This window comes from Vidua chalybeata, chromosome 8, assembly GCF_026979565.1.
Source record: "Vidua chalybeata isolate OUT-0048 chromosome 8, bVidCha1 merged haplotype, whole genome shotgun sequence".
In the NCBI taxonomy this organism is placed as follows: Eukaryota; Metazoa; Chordata; class Aves; order Passeriformes; family Viduidae; genus Vidua; species Vidua chalybeata.
Genome location: NC_071537.1, coordinates 22,618,662 through 22,642,059, shown reverse-complemented (window position 1 = coordinate 22,642,059; position 23,398 = coordinate 22,618,662). Strand labels below are relative to the sequence as shown.

General features: G+C 35.5%; 1 long non-coding RNA gene across 1 annotated transcript; it reads right to left on the bottom strand.

The window, feature by feature from the left end:
• LOC128791216 (uncharacterized) lies at positions 1–22,167 on the bottom strand. The gene is made up of 6 exons (XR_008432005.1): positions 22,112–22,167; positions 21,697–21,750; positions 20,865–20,971; positions 20,268–20,449; positions 16,148–16,254; positions 1–554 (listed from the first exon to the last, which is right to left on the bottom strand). It is a non-coding gene; the product is annotated as an uncharacterized LOC128791216 (long non-coding RNA).
• Between the last annotated feature and the right edge of the window lie 1,231 nt (positions 22,168–23,398).

Here is a 23,398-nt window from a genome sequence, read left to right as displayed (position 1 = left end):
TAAAGTTCTATATAGTAACAATATTTTATTGCTATAAATTATTATACAAGGATAATGTATGATTCAGAATGGCACAGGGAGAACCAGGTCCATTCCCTATGGTTGCCTAAAATGATTTGCCACTGCAATGTTAATTATGGCAGATCAGGTAGAGCCACAAACAATAAATTATTTCTATCCTTTCCTTAAAAAGCCAAGCAACCAAAAATAACCCCCATCCCACTGTCCAGCTACCCTTAGTTATGATAGAAAAGTAACGTTTTCAATTAAAAATTCAGAGGAATAATGTTTATATTCTTACTCTCCAGGATCTTCATCTAACTGCTAACGGATTTATATTTTCCCAACTGACTTCAACAGAAACTACTTTAAGAAAGTCTCATTTTCTGTAACTACTATGTGAAGCAGAATTAATATAGAATAACAATAATAACAGCCTAAAAAATATTTGGACGAGCTGAGGCTTCTTTGTGCTGCACAATAGGATACCCTCATGTGAAGTCTTCTTATGTTTTTCCCTAATCAGAAGTACAATAGAACTGAATTGAAGAGATCTACAAAGGGGAAATAGAGAGAAGCATGATGGGACATACATCTATTGAAAACTGGCAAAATTTTATAGTTATTCAGTTTGAAAAAGTTGGATAGCTACAGGATACTTGAAAACCAACAAAACTGCAAACAGCAAAATGAAAAATGATCAGATTTCAATTTGAGAATATTTAGTGCCTTGCTAAGAGAAACAAGAGGAAATGTCATAAAAGATAATTCAAAATCAATTAAATGAGATACTTTATGCACAAGACACAGCTGGCATATATTTGTATTTCCTATATGGTGAAGTACTAATACAATTTTTAGTCTTGGCTTAAAGAATCTTTTAAGACTACCAGACAAGCATTTGGAAATTCTGATTGAAAATGTGATTGTACTGGTTTCAGCAAGCAAGTATATTCCTGCCAGAAGAGACAGCAACTACTGTGACTGTTGGAGTCTCACCTGAAAAAAAATTGTTACAGAAGTTGGCCAGCATCAAGAAACTCTTCAAATTGGAACTAATTATTCCAGTTAATGCAAGTCTGGACATACCACAGGAGAAATTTATTTTGCAAAACCTCTTTGTCTTTTCTGTCTTGAATATTCTGGCCCTGTGAAACTACATATTGCAAACAAAAATAATGATCTTAAATAACTACTAAAATTATAATAAGTTGCCCACTGTCATACCAGTAAAAAATTATTCATTTTTTTACAAATTCTTTGTCCAATCTGATTTTAGTTGCATGAACCCAACCAACCTCCAACAGTCTGACTGCAGATATGATCTAATATGTCTCATCACAAAGAGAAATGACTTAGTGTCTAGTGGCCTATTTTTCATTCTCACCATTTTTATAATGGCACAAAAACTGGCACATCTTGTGCCTGATCATGCTTCAAAAGGGTTCCTGGGGAGGTGGAACAGCCCCATGAATACAAGGCATAACAGCTGCCTAGGACTATTCTAAGACAGAGCTGAGGTATGTCAAGCTGAGCAATGAAAAGCAAAACACATAATCAATACAAGAGCTGATTCATGTCTCAAAAAAAAAAAATTTTTTGAACACACTTTTTGAAATTTTGTGTGCGTGCGTGTGTGTGTAAGACTTGCAATTCATGTTCAGTGAAGACAAGTTCACAGCTTGATTGTAGGAAAAATCATCTCATCTTCTTCCAGACTCATTCAGATTCAAGGCAGCAGATGGTGTACTTGCAGTTTGTCTTACTTTACGTGTAGTGTCAAGTTATCTTTTTGTTGGCCTAACCTTAAAATTCACACTTTGTACCTAATAATATCAAATGCTTCAACAGGTTGTTTTTTGGTTTTTCTTTTTTCTGTCATTTTAAACTGTAGTAACAGCAAGATTGTGTGAAGGACAGAAATACCACAGTTGAATAGGGAGGCTTAATGGACACTTTGTCTTGCTGTTTTCCTGGAGCTTGCTTCTTTTCAGCAGATTCTTCCTGAAGTTTCAGTTGGTAGCTTTAGTAGATAATTTGTGAATTACAGTTCTAAAAAGTTAGTCCTTAGTTGCCAGGCACAATCTTTCTACGCAACACTAGTCATACAATTACTGGTTTTAAAATTGCAGCAGAAACTTCATGGTTTCATAACCTTGTATTCTATTCAAGCATATCCCAGAATCACAGACTGTGCTGAGCTGGAAGGGACCCACAAGGATCATTGAGTCCAACTCCTGGCCCTGCACAGGAAACATCCCCAAGAGTGACACCATGTGCCTGAGAGCATTGTCCAAACACTGCTCGAGCTCTGTCAGGCTGGCGCTGTGACCTCTGCCCTGGGGAGCTGTTCCAGTGCCCAACTACCCTCTGGTGAAGAACCTTTTCCTGATATCCAACCTAAACCTTGCCTGACTCAGCTTTAGGATGTTTTCTCAAGTACTTTCACTTGTCACCAGAGAGGAAAGATCAGTGCCTATCCCTCAGCTTCCCCTCATGAGGATGCTGAAGACCACAGTGAGGTCTCCCCTCAGTCTCCTCCAGGCTGAACAGACCAAGTGACCTGAGCCACTCCTTATATGGCTTTATTTCAAGACACTTCAGCATTTTCACTGCCCTCTTTTGAATTTTACTGGCTTAATACCTTTTTTTATATTGTGGTGACCAAAACTGCACACAATATGCAAAGTATGAGTGTGAACCAACTCTCTAAGAAGAGGCTCAATGAGTAAAGCAAGAGTGTTTACACTCAGTGAACAGTGTGTTAAACTGGGTTTAGATTATGATGAAGTCCTTTAATACACTAGAGCAGAACCATGTCAACTAGTCTTAGGGCCAGCCTGTTACACAGCTCTGCTGGCTGGTTTATATGGGAAAGATACCCCCTTTCCTTCCTCTTCCGAATATCAAGTAGTAGATATGAAAATCACATAAAAGCTAACCAGGAAAAAGGTTGAGGCAGGCTTTAAGGATAAAGAATGCAGTTTCATTTCAGATCTAGAATTTAAAATTTGCCTCTAAATTAAGCTATTTTGCATAAATCATCAACAGCTCTGTGTATTGTTCAAAGAGGAATAAAAACCAGACAGAAAAAAAAAGTAATCTTTGAAAAGGATAAAGATTTTCTTAAAAGGACAAAAGACCAACATACTGGGGGAAAAAAGTCCTGCAAAAGTTTTCACTTTTGGCCTGTAAAACCTAAGGACTTGATTTGATTAGGGAGGAGTCTTCTAGGAGGATATTAAATGCTTAATACTAGAACAGAAATTGTGAAAAAGATTAGCAACCATCCATTAGATCCTGCAACTTTACTAAAGTGAAGAACAAATGCACCAAGTAGTTAAATAGAGAAGGTCTCAAAAATTACTTTATTTTTAAGGTCCCACAAAATTAGCATCCGGGAATACTTCTTCCAAATGTAAAAACATCCACTTCAATTCTTGAACAAGTCCAGGGCCACTTTTTGTAGATTGGCAATAAAAAATAAAATAGAATTAAGCCTAAATATTCAATTTTAGCCTAAAGGGTCTCATTCAAAGCTATGTATTGAAAAAAAAAATTTAAAAGGTGATTACACTCCTAATTTCAGTGCCATTAAGGGCCATGTTGGCTGCAAGCCACATCCCTCTTGGTTAAATCAACATTCTGATGCCATATAGGTATTTTGCAATATGTTATGATTTCACTTTTAAATACATTTAGATTCAAACTAGTACAATAATCCCACATTTGCTCAGTTTTTAATTTAAATTGCAGGTAATGTCATATGGATATAGCAGCAAACATACTGTCTACTAGCAGTTTTACAGTGAATGTTTTCTGGAGTCTGGAATTTTTATATTATTTAACTGAGATCCACATAATACACCTTCAACTTCAAACACTTCTACTTACACGTAGTACATATTCTTGTCTTTTTACTGTCTGATTTCTTTGTATAGAAACACATTTTATTTAATACATGAAATATGTACATAGCTCACACATAAATACCTTCTGAATGTATAACACCTAAAAATGTTAAAATTGTGAATACTACTAATTATATGAATTTATGCCTGATTATTTAATGTTGACAACCTAAGGCTATATTTTTACTAAGCAAGAAAGCCTCTGCAGCATAAGAGAATGGCAGGTTTGTTTGGAACAGGAAAGGAGAATTCCTGGCTCTATTTTCTCTTCTGTGTAACAAGTAACTGCCTGTGTATGGGCCTGAATGAAGAAGATGAAGTCTCGATCAGACACTTTCTTCTATGTAACAAAACCAAGTATACCTCTTCACCTTTGAAAGTCAAGAAATTAAGGTATTGCTTCCTTACCATGTCAGACTAATTCCAGAGCTTACTTGCTGCATTCGCTAAGTAACGTTAAACTAAGGCTGTCCAGAATTTTCATTGTCACAACAGAGGAATAGGAAGTTTCAAGCAAATAAATAAATAAATAAATAGCTCAGAATGTGAACCTGACAAATATTTTCTAAGCCAGAATTCTTTGTATAAAATTAGTCTGGCTCAGGTAAAGAGGATATTCTAAACCAAAAAAATTTCTTAGTATGAAGTGAACCATTCAACATGTTTGGAATGATCTCAGGGGCCAGAAAGAAATAACTATAAATGCAAATACAGGAGCATGTATTCTACCTCTCAAGAATACCTCTTCTGAAAAGAATTTAGGACATCCTATATTTGTGAAATATTTATTCCTCTCAATTGAAAAGGAAAGGTAAACATAACCATAATAATCTCTGAACATAGTACAGCATGTGAAATAGTTAAATAGCAGGAAAATACTTAGACAGCTGCATTTTTTGTTCTAGATGATGTTACTGGAAAATCTTCCTAGTTTGTGTTCTGAGATAGAAATCTCTCAAAGACTAATTTTTGCACATCTTTCTCAAAGGCAAATGCCACAAAGAGCATTCAGAAGCCTGTGCTGTGAATGAAGTGCTAAGACACTGACAATACTTCAGATAATTTAGAATCAAAGCAGAAATATTAATGACTCTGTGATCAGAAAAAATCTGATTGCAATGTGTGGGGAAATATTACTCACTACTTCCTCAAAAACTGTGAAAGGCGTTTCATTATTTATCAGTTTAAACAAGAAAGTCAATAAGACACTTCTGTCAATAACCTAAACTATTAGCTGATGATTGGATGATTGTGTATTGGATTGAATGGAGAGAAATTGTAAGCTACTGCAGCTAAGCACTGATTTCAACATCTTCAGTCAGATTTCTTATTATATAATACATCCTCGACCTGGGTAGCCTTGCAACACTTCAGATGAAGAGTGAAGAGTAAAACTGAAATAATTCTTACTTTTCAAAAAAAAACCCCTTTTCCTAAAGTGCTACTTCTATAGCACCATTCTTTCATTTGCTGCCCATGGCCCTAGATAAGAGCTCAGCCTGTATTGACATGTTTTCAAACAGTATTTTCCAATTACTAAGCTGTGTATGAAAGATGATTCTTCACATAAGAAACTTTGAAGATTTTCCTTTCTTCTCATCAAAAATCAATGTACAGGAAATTGCTCAAATTTGTCAGAATAGCCACTTCTGTTGCACCTTAATCATTAGACCTAGCCTGCAAGACAGCCTGCTATACTACCTTTTCCAAGGTATCGTGTCTTCTAACCTGTTAGAATTTTTTCTTTCATATCAGTGGCTCTTTTTCACTCTTTTTTTGCCTAAATCACTGCTGGAACCATGCTTGTTTCAACCAAATGTGGTGTAGTAAGTAACTAATTTCTAGAGACAGTAAAGATCACACACTCAATATACCAAACACAAGAAGGAAATGGCTGAGAAAAATATGCTTGCACTGAACAAGTGAGAATTTAGAATCATGAGCTGTGAGATATGTCTTCCACTTGCCATTACCCTAAAGCTACAAGGAAAGAGGGGAAAAAATATTAGTTACAGGCTGCTACACTTTCAACATGATGAAAAAAATGTTCCATATATCACCTAACCCTCCTCCCTCTAAAATACTGTTTTTCCTTATGGATATATATGTCTCAAGTATGAGGTTTTGTTTTTTTTCCCCCATCTTGGTTTTCTTATTTCTTTCTTCAATCAGAATCACCCTAAATTACTTGCAAGCTACCTAACTCAAAGAGCAAAAATTAGAAAAGAAAGCAAACAAAATAAACAGTGGTACTTTTTTTCCTTCAAAGTAAAGAAGCTACCTGGGCAATAAAATATCAAATCAAGGCAGCAAAGTGCCCTAAGCAGCCACAGCCCTTCTGTTGCTGCTGGCCAAGCTACACAGAACTACCTGTAAATTTTGTAAGTCTAATGAATCATCAGTGATTAATATTATTGAGGTGGAATGTACTTCTTTGAAATATTCAGTGTCTCATATCAGTGTCACACACCAGAGCATTAATGGGATCAAGATGCAAGAATAATAGTTTCCATGACAATGCAGCACATGCTTTCAGCAGCACCTCCCTGGGTAAACAGTAATCCTTCAGAAAAACAAGAAGGTCATTACAGCAACTTGTCAAATCAATGCAGAGAGTGTCTGAGCCGATTAAGGCATCTTCTCTCAGCTCTGACATGGTGTCAATAGTACTGGGCCACTAGTGCTCAGTCAGATGACTGAAGTGAAATGCCCATCAGTCAGAGAGCTGAGGTGGACTAATGATTCCCTGTGCTGCCTATTAGAACTACATGACAACTCAATCCTGTTTGCTTTAAAAAAAAGAAAAAAAAAAAAAAAGAAGTGACCTTGTTGCTTTGTTTGAAGCTGAATTAAATTGACAACAGCAGCTAATCTTTACCTAGGGCGATTAACAGAATTAAAGTACAACAACAAAGGCACACAAGGTTTTATGCTTTATATTCTTAGTTTGATAAAGCTTGCAGTCTACTAGGGTCTTTACAATCAAGTACATTGTAAACATGTATTCCAAGCCAAGCTATATTTGAATGGATTTGAATTAATCTGTTTGTAAGAGGACACTATTTTGAGTGAGTAAGTATGCAGGGACAAGGCAGGTTCTAAATACAGTAATAGTCAGCCAGCGGTTTAAATAAAAAAGAAAAACACAACTGAAAGAAATTTTCAAAGGAAATGTTTAAGGGAAAAAAAACTACACATGTGGGTGCTACGCTAGGTAAGGAAAGGATATAGTCAAGAAGAACATTACTTTAAAAATGTTTTAGAGCTGTAGCTTTTCGTGTGAATTCCCTGTGTCACAGTATGTTCCCCAAAATGCAGGACTACAGTATGAACCTTATTATTTTACAGCTATCATGAAAATATTTAACAAATATTCAGTATAAAGCAAACATACAAGCATGTAGGTATACATGTTTTTCACCTGAGGCCATTCTAAAATGAGAAGCTTGATCAAAGTCCGCATGTCCACATCATGTTTCTCAGCAGTTTATCAGTTTACATTACTGACCTACTCAATCAAGAGGAAAACAGAAGTGACGAGGAGGAAAGAAGAATCCTGGGCAGAATGTTTTATCTATGTTAAAGAGAAAAACTGAATTGTTAGTAAAACTGAGGGATTATCTTTCTTTATCACTTTCATTCACATATTTCCTTAAAAATGTACTTTTTAGCCACAACATTGGTAACAATGTTGATTTGACTTCAACCCATAAGGTTTCTGAGAAATATGTACCAAACCATCGAGCTTGAGCTTCAGATTGCACCAAGGAAAAGGACAAAGAAATCAGTCGCCCAAATTCTTTTCACTGAAGCCTCAAAAACCCAGCAAAGCCACAGTTAATTGATGTTGCTGGAGTTTAAAACAAAACATCATTTCAAGACAATACATCAGATGACGTGAACAGGGTTCAAATCTACAGAAAATCTACAGTAAAAAATGATACAAACCCTGCAGAAAACCTGCTGCAGAGCAACAAGCATGATGAGGACAAAGGGGATTTATGTTTACCAAGACATAAGTCATTGGAAGGACTAAATGGCTCAAGGGACTGGTACTGAGTTTGAAAGCTTTTCACCTCTTAGTATCAAACTCAAATCTAGCCCCAAGCTGTAGCTATTGAAGGTCATTATCATCCAGTGGCTGTTCAATACTGTGAAAACAGCCCAATTCTCACTGGACAGGGAGTCACATATCAAAGACAGCAGCATTTCTGAGGTTCATTAGAACCCATAATTTTGGTTTCAGCATAGAGCACTTTATCAGCTGCTGAGCATCATGCCTTCCAGAGGCTGACAGATCAGACAGGGAAAGTTTGCAGTGCTGCCACCGTGATAGCTGTGCTGCATGCAACAGAGACTTTTATCACTATGTCTCAAATCTAGCAGGCTTTGAACTGTAACTGCACAAGTTAGAAAATATAGAATACATTTAAATATTTCAGTGCTTGATCCTGGTTTTATTCAAAAGGCAGTGACAATTTTAAAACAGTGGCTCACTCACACAGTCTCAAATAGCAAAAGACAAGCTTTTAAGGGTGAATTTCCACCAGCATTTGCAGTGAAAGCAAGCCTTAGACAGGAAATACACAAGCTTAGACTTCCTCTTAAAGTTGTCATTCTGGGCTCTAAACAATTTATTACTAGTGTGTCATATGTCATCATATGTGCAATGCTTACCTTAGTTCTTTCAATATTAGTTTTTATATTGTGTATTTCTCCACACCAGATGACAATTGCACTCTTGGTTAGTTTATGTTGCACAAAAGGTTCACATCAGAGTTCAGTTTTACAAAATTGGTTAAAGCGCATACATGTCAGTAAGTCTCTGCGGTTTGATTTCAGGCAAAGTAAAAATCTGCTATTCCAGAAGAAATTTAACTTTGTAGCATGGAATTCCCAGTGATACAGATAACCATGTATTATTAATTTGATGCTTTGTATAGAGGATTCTTTGGACAGAGCCACAGGAGTTTACAATACCCAGCCCATGGTGTCCCAGTGTGCTCTGCTGGAGTTTGACAAAGTACATCTAACACTATTCCCTGTGTCCCTGATGGCAGCCTGGGTAATGGTACTAGATCTATACAACCCAATAGCAAGAATTAAAAAGCATTAAGGTCTTCCACAGGGGAATGATTTAATTGTCAGTTGTTAATCAAGCTGACCATGTTTCACTAATCTTGAATTACTTGTAATCTGACAGTACATGCACACATGAGAAAGAACACTGGAGAAAGAAAGGATTTTATGTATTAATTCTCAAATGTGACTAAGAGCTCTCTCATTTTACATGATGATTGAAACTCCATTTCAAGTTAGCCAAAAAATAATGAGGTAAAATGATCTATTTCTACATGCAAATTAAATCTGATGGGATGTTAGACCATTCTGAAAAAGAAAATTCCAACAACTGAAGAAAGAAAGCTGATTTCTTAAAATTAAGTGGCATTTTCCCAATAAGCATGAGCTTCTAGAAGACAGAAACTTTTATATGGATCTTGAAACACAATTAGGAAGAAGTATTTTTTTCAGGTTTCTAAATAACATAGATAACATCAAAATTTAGTCATTTTTCCGATTGTTAGGCAGGTAGTTCATAATCATCAGTGATGACAATTACTGTCTCTGTCATGAGACAATATTTAATTTTAATTTTAATTTAAATGTTGCCATCATCAACTAGAAGAATTAGTGAGAAAAGATATATAGATTTTCTGACATTTGTGTATAAATAAAGGTTTCTATAATTGCTAAAGTATCCCCTCATAGATCAAACAGAAACTAAAAGGCAGTTCTAAAGAATGCTTGTTGGACTAGAGTTTTGTGAGCAGTATATCTCTTGGCATGATGTTTTACATATGCCTATTTAAAGTTCTTGCTGAAGCATTACTGCTATCTAAAATATTAAAATTAATTTTTAAAAATCTGTAGTATATAATTCCTTCAAAGCCACAACTGATACTTTAAGGATGATAGCTTATCTCAACAAAAATGAATGTCCTGGAGACTAAAACCTCAGACCTTTGTTGGGTAAATCTAGAATTATTTGTTCAGTGTAAAGAAAGCATACTTTATTTTGAAGGCAGAATTTGAGGATATTTGCATATGCCTTCATTAAAATCTTTACTTTGGAGGTTTAAATATTCTTAGCAAAAAACATAGGATCACAGAAGAGGCCAGGTTGGAAGGGACTCACCAGGGGGTGAGTCTGGTCCCACTTCCCTGCTCAGACAGGGCCATCCCAGTGCACAGGGCACAGGATTGTGTCCAGACAGTTCTTGAATATCTCCAGTGAGGGAGATTCCACAGCCTCTCTGGGCAGTCTGTTCTGATGGATGGTCACTCATATATTAGAGAAATTCTTCCTTATGTTTGCATGGAACCTCCTGTACATCAGTTTCTGCCCATCACCTCTTGTTCCAGCACCACTGAGCACAGCCTGGCTCCATTTTCTGACATCCTCCCTGCAGATACTTAGAGGCACTGATAAGATCCCCTCTCAGTTGTCCCCTCTTGAGGCTGAACAGGCCCAGCTCCCTCAGTCCATCCTCATAAGAGAGATACTTTTATCCTAAGCATTTTTCTCACCCTCTGCTGGACCTGCTCCAGGAGTTCCATGTCTCTTGTGGAAATAGAATGTAAATTGCATTATATGTCAACAGTGAGTGAAAAGACCGCTGGAAGTGAAGATCAACTTATGAGTTTATGAAAAGAGATGATAAAAGGAACACTTCACACTCACAAATGGTCTTCAGACTGTTATGGGCACTGAAGAATGAAGATCTTGTTAAAGGGAGACTCAAATTTCTGTGAATCTTCAAGTGTTCTGCTTGTGTTTTACAGATGTGTACTTACAGAAATGGTATTATGTGTAATACTAGGGGCATACATCTAATGTTAGAAAATCTAAAAATGAAGTAATTAAGGTTGTAAGAACTTTCTGAATATGTCAGCTTAAGATGCTGTTGTACAAATTCTGTTCTTCCTAATAAATGCTCTCATGCTCCCATAGGATGTGATGTAATGGACAATAGTGTTCATGCCCATGAAATCATGTAGCCCAATGGGAACCATAACAGAGAGCTTGTAAGCATCAGCAAGGTTTTGAATGACTGTAATTAAGTAACCTACTTCTCCTCTTGTGTTCCACCATGACAGCTGGGGTCAGCTGCAACACTTGAGTCCCTAAACATAAATGTCAGGGGATGTTGACAGGAAATTCTTAGCAAAAGCCCTTCACCTCTGGAATTTACTTCTCTTATTATAGCTTTGATAGAGCCCAGGTCAGTTGACAATCAAGACATAGAGGAAGACCTTTTCATTAATACTTCCCAAAAGAGTCATAAAGATGCCTTTTAATATGCTACTGTGACTAATTAGTTATTTAATCACACTAAATTAAATAAGAAACCGTATTCTGAATTCCCATATTTTTAGACATTACACACATGGTTGAGAAACAATTTTTTTTCTTTTTTTTCAAATCCATCAAAAATCTCAGAGAGAAGCCGTATATGAAGAAGTTGAATGGAAAGATGACTGAAAACACAACAGACACACAATGTTTACATCTGTAATGAGAAAAGCAAAGAAAATGTACAGTAATGAGGGGTAATTTAGAGAATAATCAAAGTAATATTGTAATGACTACAACCAGCATATCATGCCTGAAGGGAAATATCCTGAAGGGATATCTTGCCTAAAGGGATATGGGCTATCCCACAAAAGCTTGGAGCCATTGAAACCCCTAGAGAAAGATGATAATGGCCGTACATAAAGTATAATTTATTTACAATTTGAGGAAGGCTTCCATCAAGTCCCTAATGACAGGCTCACTAGTTACATTAAAAGCTGTGCTGATTCTGATAAAGGCATGAAGTCAATAAAGTAGGCAAAAGGAATCTGCAGTACAAGGGGAAAATGGATGTTGCTTACTAAGCAAGAATAGAAATAGAAACTTGGATAGCAACCTAGACTTAAAAAATACATATTAAAAGAACTCTCAATACATGATCTCATGACAGCAGACAGATTGTAGTGATTACTAATGAGGAAGCATGATCTAATGTGAATCTAACAGCTCTATTATCTGGGAAATATTGAGAGACCATTACAGAGATCCATTTGTGTATCTTTTCTAGAATTTTATTCTCGCTTAGTCTTTTCTTATGCTTTTAACTGTTTGTGGGAAAGGGAAATTGAATAGTCTTTCAGGTATAGAAGTCTTCCAGCTATTTTTTGCAGTGCCTCTGGATAAATGAGATGTCTGTAGATAAATACATTTGTAAGGATAAAAGAAGGTGAAATTTTTAAATTACTGAAAAGGACAATATGCCATGTGGAATAAATACAAACAACAGGAAAGTGAAAAATAACGTGGGAAAATAAGTTTTATAAGAACTTAGTCTTTTGACTTTCAGTAATATAAATCAGGAGATAATCTACTGGTGTAAAACTAGTGAATAAAGAGGAAGTCACCATTAAAAAAATCCACATTTGGAAAAGGTTGCTACAATACCAAAAGAGAAAATTTGCCAGCTGCGTTATAGAAATTTTTAGAGTTCATATTAATTTGTGCTTATTTCCTGTCACATTTGTGGTTATTTTAAATAAGCTTTATTTTTGGTGATGGGGAAAAAGCCAGCCACAGAAGCGTTTTTTTTCTGTAAATATTTTCAAACTACCACCATTGCAGCTACAGCCAATTCATCTGAACTTGTGCAATATTTAAGACCCAAAATCTGATTGCTGGATTGCTCGGCGGATCTTAGCCTACAAAGGGGATCTCCTTGAGATAAAAAATGCTTTTTTGCACTCTTTGGTTGGATCAAAATTTCTATGGCTTGTGGAATTAAATAGTTCAACAAATTAATTAATTAGAAGAGACCCATCAAGGTTTTTATCCATGGTTTTGGTTTAGTTTTTCACAACTCAATACTTTTCATAACAATCAGCACAGAAAACTTCTTTACCTGCTCACTGTATAGGATATTTCCTGCAGAGCTCTGGAAATGGAACCTTACACCATCTGCCTTATGTGACCTATACATTTCATGGCTGAAGCATCATTTTCACTGAGTCCATGAACTGATCTCTAATTGTTTTGTGGAGAATGTGTGGTACATCCTTCAGGTCAGGAGGGTACCTGCAGGCCAGAAATTCCTAAACAGGACTAAGGATCGGAAGATCCTGATAGGGAACAAATAAACTCTATGGAGTTGGAAAGAGTGGGTTTGAAGCTCTATCTTCCCCTTTGGAATACATATAATTTTAAAGGCATGCGCTTACTTTACAACCTAGAAAGGATTTAAGACTCTACATTCCTTATAGAGATACAGGTATCTTTCTGAAGATTTGTATACTCCTAATGGATGCATATTTCGATATAAGTCAGGCATTCCTCTCTGAATTTCCTATACCCCTGTGTTCCCACTCTGGGGTATCTGCTATAGGTGCCATAATGAGATTCTTAATTTTCATGCATTCAATACAGAATTCAGAGACCTCACTTAAGACTCTCAATACTGGTTTAAGAAGGAGGCATCTAAGGATTAATAAATAACTACAACACACAGCCTATACCATCTATGATTTTTGTCTAGTCCCTCAGAAATATAAGCAGGACTTGAAAGGTGTTCAAATGACTACATCTTGACCTTTTTTCCCTTGAGCAACGAGTAAAGTTGAGGTAGAAAAATGTCAAAGGATGGACTAAAGAGCAGGAAATTGTATGTGTGTAGCATGAGCTGTAGTCTTTAAGAGGAAAGTAGCATTTTTCCAACAAGGTTTTAGTCACAAAACAAGAACAAAAGCTTCAATTTAGAATTATAAGCAACTTTGAAAGGAAAAGCAGCAGGATATGACAAAGAGAAGTTAGTTCACAGGTAAAAGGACAGGCTGGAAACACCTACTCTGATTCTAAAATTCAGAAAATGGAGAGCATGAAGGAGATTGGGGTTTCAGAGGAAAGAAATGTAAATGAAATATTGACTTCTCATGGCAGTAGAAAAAGACATTACACAGATAGTCTAGTTATCACATGTCTATGACTTCTTCACTCGTGAATGCACTCTTTGGGAGCAGTAAGACAGCAGGAAACAAGGGAGATATTTATTTGAAGCTATAAAAATTGGGAATAAGAAATACTGTAATCTTGAGCATCCATCAGAGCATAATTGCTGTTTTCCATTTAGTGGCAAAGTATGACTTTCCAAGGACTGCTGGAAGTATCAGCATTTCACAAGGACAGCTCTGATGATGAGTGATGGTCCTGGTGTCCCAGTCAGAAGCTTTAATATCTTTTTTTCTTGCCTTGCCTTCATCCCTTGCAATGCCATGCTGCCGGTTATAAAAGCTTGGTGTAATCCCCAGGGTTTATAAAGAAAGTGCATTAGGTGTAAGGAGGGTAAGGCAGACATTGGCTTTGGCAGTTTGTGTGAACTGATGAAAAGCAGCAGCTAACTCCCACAATGGAGCAAGAGAAATGTGCTCCCCCTTTGAATCACTATTCAGACAGCACCAGAGCAACTAATCTGATATAGAAGTTCACCATGTTTGTATACATTCACATACCTATCATAGACTTTCACGAGACATTAAATAATTTTTTTTCTGGGTTTGCATTAATCTGTACAAAGTCAATTATGGTTTAAAAACCTGAGTGTAATAAAAAGAAAATTGAATCTTCTCTGATTCAATAGAAAACTGTACACAAATTGAGAGGTAGTGAATTTAAGCATTTGGGATTCTGACTTTGACACACTTCTGGAACTGAAATCTCATCAGGAAAGGACAACACAAAACAGCTTTCTCTTGCTTATTCACATGAAGTACAACAAGTTGCAATTAGCAATACCATTTTTTCACAATGTGCAAGAAGAGCAAAGGTCATGCAATTCAAACATGATGCAAGCAAGCACAATCACTTAGCGCTGAAAAAACCCAAAAACCTCACCTAGTTTTAGACAGTAAAATAAAACTGCAAGTAATTAAACATTCACTTGAAAATTTTTCATCCTTCTAATAACATAGTTTCTTCTTACAGCACTACTATGAATTCCTCTTCTATTCTCTTGAACATAAGCCATGATGTATCTAAAAGCTAATAAAATCTACAATGGAGTTTTTGCTAGATTCATTACAGTTTGCTGTCAAGTGGTTAAATCCACATAATTATTTTCTACCAGTATCTTTGTGTGCACTCCCTGTGACTGCATACCACAGCTAGTGAATGTATGGTATATTTAAAGGTCCTCAGCAAGCCATTAAATAATTATTATAAATAAAACTCCTTTGAAGTAAAGTGCAATACAATAAAATCAAGGCTTTTTTCAAAAATCCTTCTGATTAAGAGGAGTTTGAGCCAACAGAAATAAGTCCATTCTGATGATATTCATGAACTAGTACTGAAAATGTTATTTATTTGCAAAATAAGATCTTCACTGAACTATAAAAACAGTCTGACAACCCATAATTCAATTTAAAAAAATTATTCCTTCACCATCCCTGTTTGCATTAAGCAAATTTCTTGAATGTGATCCTCAGTAGCTTTTTGTCATGCCATGAAAATATGTCTCCCTTTTTTTCCCCTCAGAATACTTAGTCATAATGTTTCAGAGGGTGTTTTGCAAGGATCCTGTACATGTAAACTCAGAATTCTTCCACTTTCATTTGAGAAACAAACAGTAGTGTGTACCCTAAAGTCCTTATCTAACTTGACAGCAAGTCTCAAAAATGCGGGCAGCTTCCACATGTATTTTTCTTCACCATTGGCTGCAGGTATGGAAACCCATTGGATAAATAAATTCCAAGGAAAGACAAGAATCCTTAGTGTGTAAACTGCTGCTTGTTAATGGGCTTGAACAGTTCACAAAGCCTACAGAATTGTCTGCCTCTGACCTTAAGACAGTCTTAAATCAATTTAGTCTGAAAGTATTCAGCTCTTGCTGAACAGTGACCCAGAGACTGATTCTAGCTCCCTGGAGATTAGCCAGACCAGCTTGTATTCAACAGTAGCTCTAGTGCTTTTCTTCGGCTGGCAATCTCAGCAGAAAACGTTCCAGCACATTTAACACATGCAGTCTGTGTGTGCATGCACTTCCACAAGTGCACAGACACTTCTGATGCTTTTAATGTTTTAAGAGTTCAATATTATACCAACAATACAGTATCAGTTATTCATTAATAACCTTTATAGATGAGAATATATGCTTGAAAACAGAAAACAAGTCCATTACCTTTTAAAGGTTCCTTTCCTGCATGCCTCTTTCCAGATGTTGTCCTTGCACACTGATGCACAGCTCCCCAGAGGGTTACTATGCAAGCACCCAGCATGGTGAGAGCTCTGAAACACAGAAACTGCAGCATGAATCATTTTGTCACACCTTACATGTTATGACCTGTTTGTGCTTTCCTCCACCATACAACAGACCTAAACCTCTGTGGTGCCAATCTAACACAGCAAAACTAGTAAGGGAATACTACAAAGAAAGATTTTAGGGATCAACACAAAAATACTAGTTTCTAGTATTTTTGTGTTGATGGTTGCCCCAGTTTCCATGGTAAGAACTGCCTATGCTTCTTTGCAAAGCAGACCATTGCAAATGATCAGCTGTATCTTCATCTAGGTAATTGCTAAAAGACTTCCAGTAGATTCTCCTACTCTGATGTCGTCTGTTTCAGCACCACACTGGCTTCTTAATAAGGGTCCTTTTTTCTAATGACAAAGCAACCTGCAAAGCCACAAGACTTGTGAAGGAGAGGCTTTATTTACTGACCAGCTGATAGCATTCCGCATTGCTACAGTTTTGTCATGGCTCATACTGATGAGTCAGCTAACATGTGATTGCAATGACTGGTACTAGAGAACAAAAGCTCCATTTAAATAAGCTAAAATAAGAATTTAGAATATCCACAGCCATCTGCCCCTGTGTGGGCAGTCTGTGGGGCTAAATAGCGATAGTATAGGAGAGGAAGGAACAGGTTCATAAACAGTGATTTCACTAAGTAAACATGAACTTGGGTAAAACAACAAAAACCCCAACACTGAAATTTAGACAATATAAAGAGAGACAACATTTGACGTGGATGAACTGCACAGAGAAATGGAGGAGCACATGCATATAAGAGAGTCTAAGTACACTCTTGAGTGATGGAAGCAGTGAAGTTCACTCTGGAGACATAGTTGCTATTTGATTTATCCAAGATATAGAGATGTGTGCGCAGATATAAAAGCTGCAGCAGCTGTGAAGGCACTTAAATACAATACTTAAAAGCACTGGGATATACCAAGTGGTACAGAAGAAGGAAACTGGTATTTACAACAGAGAGCTGATCAAAACCAAGAAGGCTGGAGACAGAAATGAGTACTATTTACGAGAAGTCTATGATCATATTCACCTCAGGAACCAAATGGCTGGTGTCAGCCTGTGCCATTCATCTTGAGGTGGCTATAATAAGTGATAATGATGAATGTAATCCACACAGCCAACAGCTTTGCTAGCAAGTTAAATCATATTTAGCATTCTCCATTTTTGAAGTATATGCCCTAAATATTAATTTACAACCTTCTATAGCTCTTATCTTATAGGCGAATATTTTTCATCAACTAATTTTTAGCCTTTATATTTTCATATTATTCTTCTGGATACTTTTAAGGAGCGTGGAGCTCACTGAAGCTTTTTAGATGTTAAGCATTTCCTGTGCAATGAATTCATATATGCAGTAAACTAGACTTGGACCTCAAACAAAAATTATTTCCCAAAGAGCAATTTAACTATCTGAAATAAAAGATGGAGGCATTACCTAAAATGGAAAAACAAGACAGAACAAGAGGATATAATTACAGATACCTTTTCATATTGTCTGAACCTACTTTTTAGATGTCCACTACCAGTTCTCACAAAATACTCTACAAAATATAAACATCTTCCATTACACTCATACAACCACCAAAAAATCCCTGATCTAGAGGCAGCTTCTTTAGACTCCATAGAATTTAGAGAACTTTTATTTCTTGCTATCAGGTACTTTTTAAAAAACATATATAGTGTAAGCAGTCACAACACCCTGTGGCAAAGAAGTTTAGCAGCTTAGATTTTCTTTGTGAATAGAAACAATTTTTGTTTACCCATTACCTGATGCAATTTTAGTTTAAGGTTGGTATAGACAGTGGATAATTACTCATCTTTCTATACCTGGAGCAACCTGCCAAGCATTTTTTACATTCTTCTCTCTGTGCATCTTTTAATTCCTCTCATTACAGATTGAAAATTCCCACTTGGTTAATTATTAGCTCACATGGAAATGGTTCCATCCCTTACATCATCCATGGTGAGCATGCTTCTTTTTTTTCCCTAATTTCTACTTCATCCTAAAAAATTGGTGCTGCACCCAGTGCTAATGATGCAGGTATAAATGGGATTTGTACAGCTGCGTTATAATTTCTCAGTTTTCTTTCTAATCTTTCCCTAGTAAATCCTAATCCGTTATTCTTTTGGACCATTTACTGAGAGCTGAACTACCTTTTCCATTTAAACTTGTATAAAACCAGAGTCTTCATACTAAATATTAAGATACCCTGTAATCAATATAATCAATGTACTTCCATGTTCTTCCTTAAGAAATATTCTTAAAGAATAATCAAGCTATTATCTTCTATATCTAACCAAAAAGAAAATAGCCAAATGACCTCTTTCCTTGCTAAGCAATATGTTTTACCTTGATATTTAATTTGAACACAGTAATCATTTTGGTTTATTTTTTGGGAATATGGCTTTGTTTACATAGACCTTCCTATATATAATACAGCCAACCAAATATACCAAAGATGTCAACTTGGAATTTGCAAGACTTTTTCTTTAAATAAACTTCTATATGGTTTATTCCTAAAAAAAAATGGTCACCTTAAAAAATTGCACAAGGAGAATATCTTGCCGTATTTCTCCCCTCTTGTGCACTTTTCCTGCATTCATTACTGTTACTGTGGACTGTAATTTCTACATCAGTATTTAAATGGACACCCCTTATGGGAAGGATGCTACCTTTATTCTCTTGCTTATTTTGCACAGGTTCTGGAATTTTATTAAAAGGTTGATAAGACATTTTTCTTAATCCTTTTTCCTTCTTCAAGACCTAGAGTTTCACCTATTTATTCTTACCATTTTGACAAGAACAGCACACCTAACTTCTCTGGAAAAAGCATTCCATCAGTTCTTTTCACCAAATTCTGCCTCTTGAGATTTCACAGAATCACTGAGTATACATTTCAGTTAAACCATTAGAATTTTAAAGAACAGCAGATCTTTTAATCACATTACATCTAGACAGAATCTGAAAGCCTAAAGTGTTTGATCACCAGGTCTTTGGACACTTTAGTTCAGAAGGCATAGATCACAATTTGGACCAAGCATCTCTGAATCCAAGTTGCATTTGGAAAGGGTACACAGCAAGAGCAGTTGGAAAGGGAATGTTTGCAAGACTGGGAACTGACCCTGTTACTGCCTGTACACACATCATACACAGAGGAGTTACAGCAGGACATTACTGGTGATTAAATGAATTCTTAAAGCAATGACTATACATCAGTGTCATAGCTAAACCCAGTTGTATGGCTATGCAATAAGACAAAATAACATAGTTCCTTAATCTTATGTCCAATAACAGTATGATTCAGTGTAAGATAATGTATCAAATAGTGTGTCCTACTCTTTTTGGACATTAATCTTGACAGAAAAATCTTTAGCTTTGTATGGATTAGTCAATGCAAATTAATTAACTACTTGTCATGCTTCTAATACAATCTGCCCTGACCCCAAAGACTTGACAGTGTAGTGTTAATCAAATCTACAGAAGTTCCCATACAGACAAAGCAATCTGTTTTAGGTTAGACAGATTATTTTTCCCTAAAAAAGGCAAAAAAAGAGATTGGAATAAAGTATGTGAGAAAAATATTTAAAAGTATAACTCCACTTCATATTTTTTCAAATCCTTTAATATTAATAACATTATTCATAGTTTTGTGTATTGAAAAGGAAAATAAAATCAAGGACAGTTTTAGTTTGGTTATTTTTAAGTTGCATCTAGAAAATAACCACTTCTTTAAGGTAGCAAATCTACCTTACAAAAAATGAAATGAAAACTTATTTTAGTTTAAATGAATATAGTTTTTTACCCCAAAAAATATTTGAGGGACATTGATATAAATTCACCCTATACAGCTATTTACTATGCAATGCTTTGATCTTATTAGAAAAAATAATGGTCACTGAACCCAAAGATACATGAAGGAATGGGATAGAAAGGGTGCACAATATCTGTCTGCCTTGAATTCATAAGCCCAAAAGATGAGATACTAACTTGCAACTGGATTAATGAACAGCATCTCTTAGCTCAATTTTGTCTCTCACTCTTGCAGTCCAAAAATATATATTAGCCCATTTATTTCTGTATCTCATGATTGCAAACTGTAGCATTAGGAGTCTTTAACAAATAACAGCTTTCAGCCATATTGTAGACCAATCTCTATATTTAGTTTTCACCTGCAATTAAAAAAAAAAATCTTTAAACAATCATCAATAGAATTGGTCTAATTGGTTTTCTCAGACAGACCCATAAAGAAAAGTAAATAATGACCTAATTATCAAAATAATTCAACTTAGAACAAAAATGTATTTTTTCTTCACTTTGGTGTTTGTAGCAAATTTCAGTCAGAATAATCATACACAACAGCTTTCCCCTCAGGCTTGCATGTCCAGGTGCTGATGCCAGGCATTTTGTTTTATCTATCTGACCACAACTTGATATATAATATCTTCCTAGTTCAATTGATTTAATTATTAAATATTTAATTAATTAAATCTTACTCTTCCCTAACCCAAACCCTACTCTTTTCAAGTGACACATTTTAAAACTGAAAACTTTCAGACTTGCTAGCATAGCAACAGTTGTACGTACTCAGTTTCATAGAAGTCCTCTGTTCCAGATGCAGCTATTCACCGAGGAAATATGTCATCAGGTACACTACTACAAGTTTGATGCTCTTTATTCAATTGAAGCTATAACTGTTTAGACAAACCAAATATGAAATAAAAGTCAACTTCTGAGCATACTTCAGTGAACAGTCAACAGAAATTTACATGTAATATGCATTAAAAATATATATAATAATTTATAATACTTTTATTATTCCTATAAACTTCCTTTGTAAGGAAGCAAATAATATTTCTCTTATTGTTCCTGGAAATTAAAGGAATATGAGAAGGATTTCAGTGCAGAATTATTTTTATAATCCTTATAATCCCTATTATTTTTTAGAGGTAAATATCATGTAAGTTACACTTTTCATATGTGAAATCAAGCACTCAAAAGTATGTATGTGAATATCTTAATTGTCACGAAGAGCATTCTGCAGTCAGTAATGGTATCAAAAATAGAAGCTCTGTATTGCTAGTGAAACAATGCTCAGTATTAACTCTCATGATATTGTAGCTCCAGAAACTATTTGATCAGGATGATATGATATTTCTTCTGCCAACTATTAAAGGAAGAAATAAATACTGAGATAAACAAAATAGTGATTCCTAAGCTATGTATAAAGCCTTGTAGATAAGGATAAAAAGAAAACTGGGTATATTACTAAATATTTTAACTGCTGATGGTTAAAATTCCATAACTAAGATTCCATAATCTTGTGCAATAGCACACCAGAGACACCTGATAGCAAAACCAAGCATCATTTTAAAAGATATGAATATACAAATCAAATAGGCCAATTTCCTCATTTTACCTCTAGTCCTTGCCTGTGACAATACTGAAATTACACTTTGGCCATCTCCTGGATCTGGGAAAGCAAGACCAACAAATTTGCAATACAAATTGAAAAAACTGGCTTACACTTGAGATCATTTAAGTGAAAAGAATACGTAAAGAAAGAATAAAATAGAAAGTCTATGATAGCAAAGCTGTGATGAGATTTGTTTGCTTAAAAATTCTATAATGTAGTATAAAGGATGACATGTCAGGATGGTGTGGGGAGATTAATTGCCAGAGGAAAGGTATTGAAATAGTGACAAATATGTTAGAGTTGCAAAGGAACAGTAGGTACAGGAAGTTCGTCCTGAAATATCAGTTAAACTAAGTTAAAAAGAAGAAATTCTTGTCTATAGCTTCTATTTCTCCTGAACCAAACATCATACAATTACCTTTCATGACATGTGCAGATCCAGCAGTCTTCGTATCCGAGTTCTAAGCTTTTTTCATAGAGAAAGAAAACTTGACTATATCAAAAAAAGGTGTCGCAAAAATCTGAAAAAAGTGTTATTTTAGACAAACTGGTTTCCTTAGAAAATCAAAACACCATTTTAAAACAATTTCATGGTAAAAGACTGAAGGACCTGCTTGCAGGTGACTTGCAAATAGCAGAAGAATGATTGAAACAAATACCTACCAAACTATTTTAGTTTTACCTACCTGATTATAGTTTGCCCTTTGATGCATTCGGCTACAGCGGAATACACCTTTCTGTTTGGATTTTTGTCTGTTTATTCACTTCTCTGTTTTTATTTCCTTTTACACAAATCTTTAATTACCTCTTTTTGCACAGAGGGCTGTTTATGGATTTATCTTCATAACCAAAGGCCATATTTTTTAAGTAATTTCATTAGTTTCTGACTTATTTAGGAGAGTTCTCCCCCTCCTCCCCCTTTTATGCTAGCTACTTCATACCTTTATTTTTTTTTTTAATATTCTGCTAGTTCTATTGGCTATCTTGAGACAGTTTCCTCTGACTGTAATTCATCCAGAGATTTGCCTAGAAGGGATTAAATGCATAAATCTCAACCTTGTTATCACCTAATTTCATGGTTTGTTTTACCTTCAAAAAGAAATGTCTTTAAGCCCATGAAAGTAATTTCTTGCATAGTCATTAGATCTGCACTTAATGACATGCATGGTTTTGAAGGTTCTCTACCAGATTTTCTCTACTGCTGAGAGATATCTTTGACACTGAAGTGAAGCCATAGCTAACATGTAGGCATTTGGGGATTTCTCTCCTGAGCATTTCAAAGATCTGTGTAACACACACACAGATGATGGGGATGGGACTGCTGCTGGATGCTGGAGGTATATACCACACTTCACATTTAGATTAGCCAGATGTGAAGAAATGAAGGACCAGTGCCAGATAAGACTATCAAATTGCTATATATAACTTTGCATCTTAATATACTGTAACATCGTGCTTAGAAGTAATAAAAGTCACACAAGTTTTTTCTGAAGTATTTAGGTTATCCAGGACTACTTTGTGCTCAGTCACTTAGGCTCTTTTGAAAAACTTTCCCAGAATAATTTAGGAAAAGGCTTTAATAACCAAAAGCAAATAAATTAAAACATAATCATCTTTTTTTTAACTAAACTGAAGCAAGCAGATATCATGGTCCCAGTTATTTAACCAAACAGCTTGCTTAATTTCTGAGTTGAGAATGGCTAAT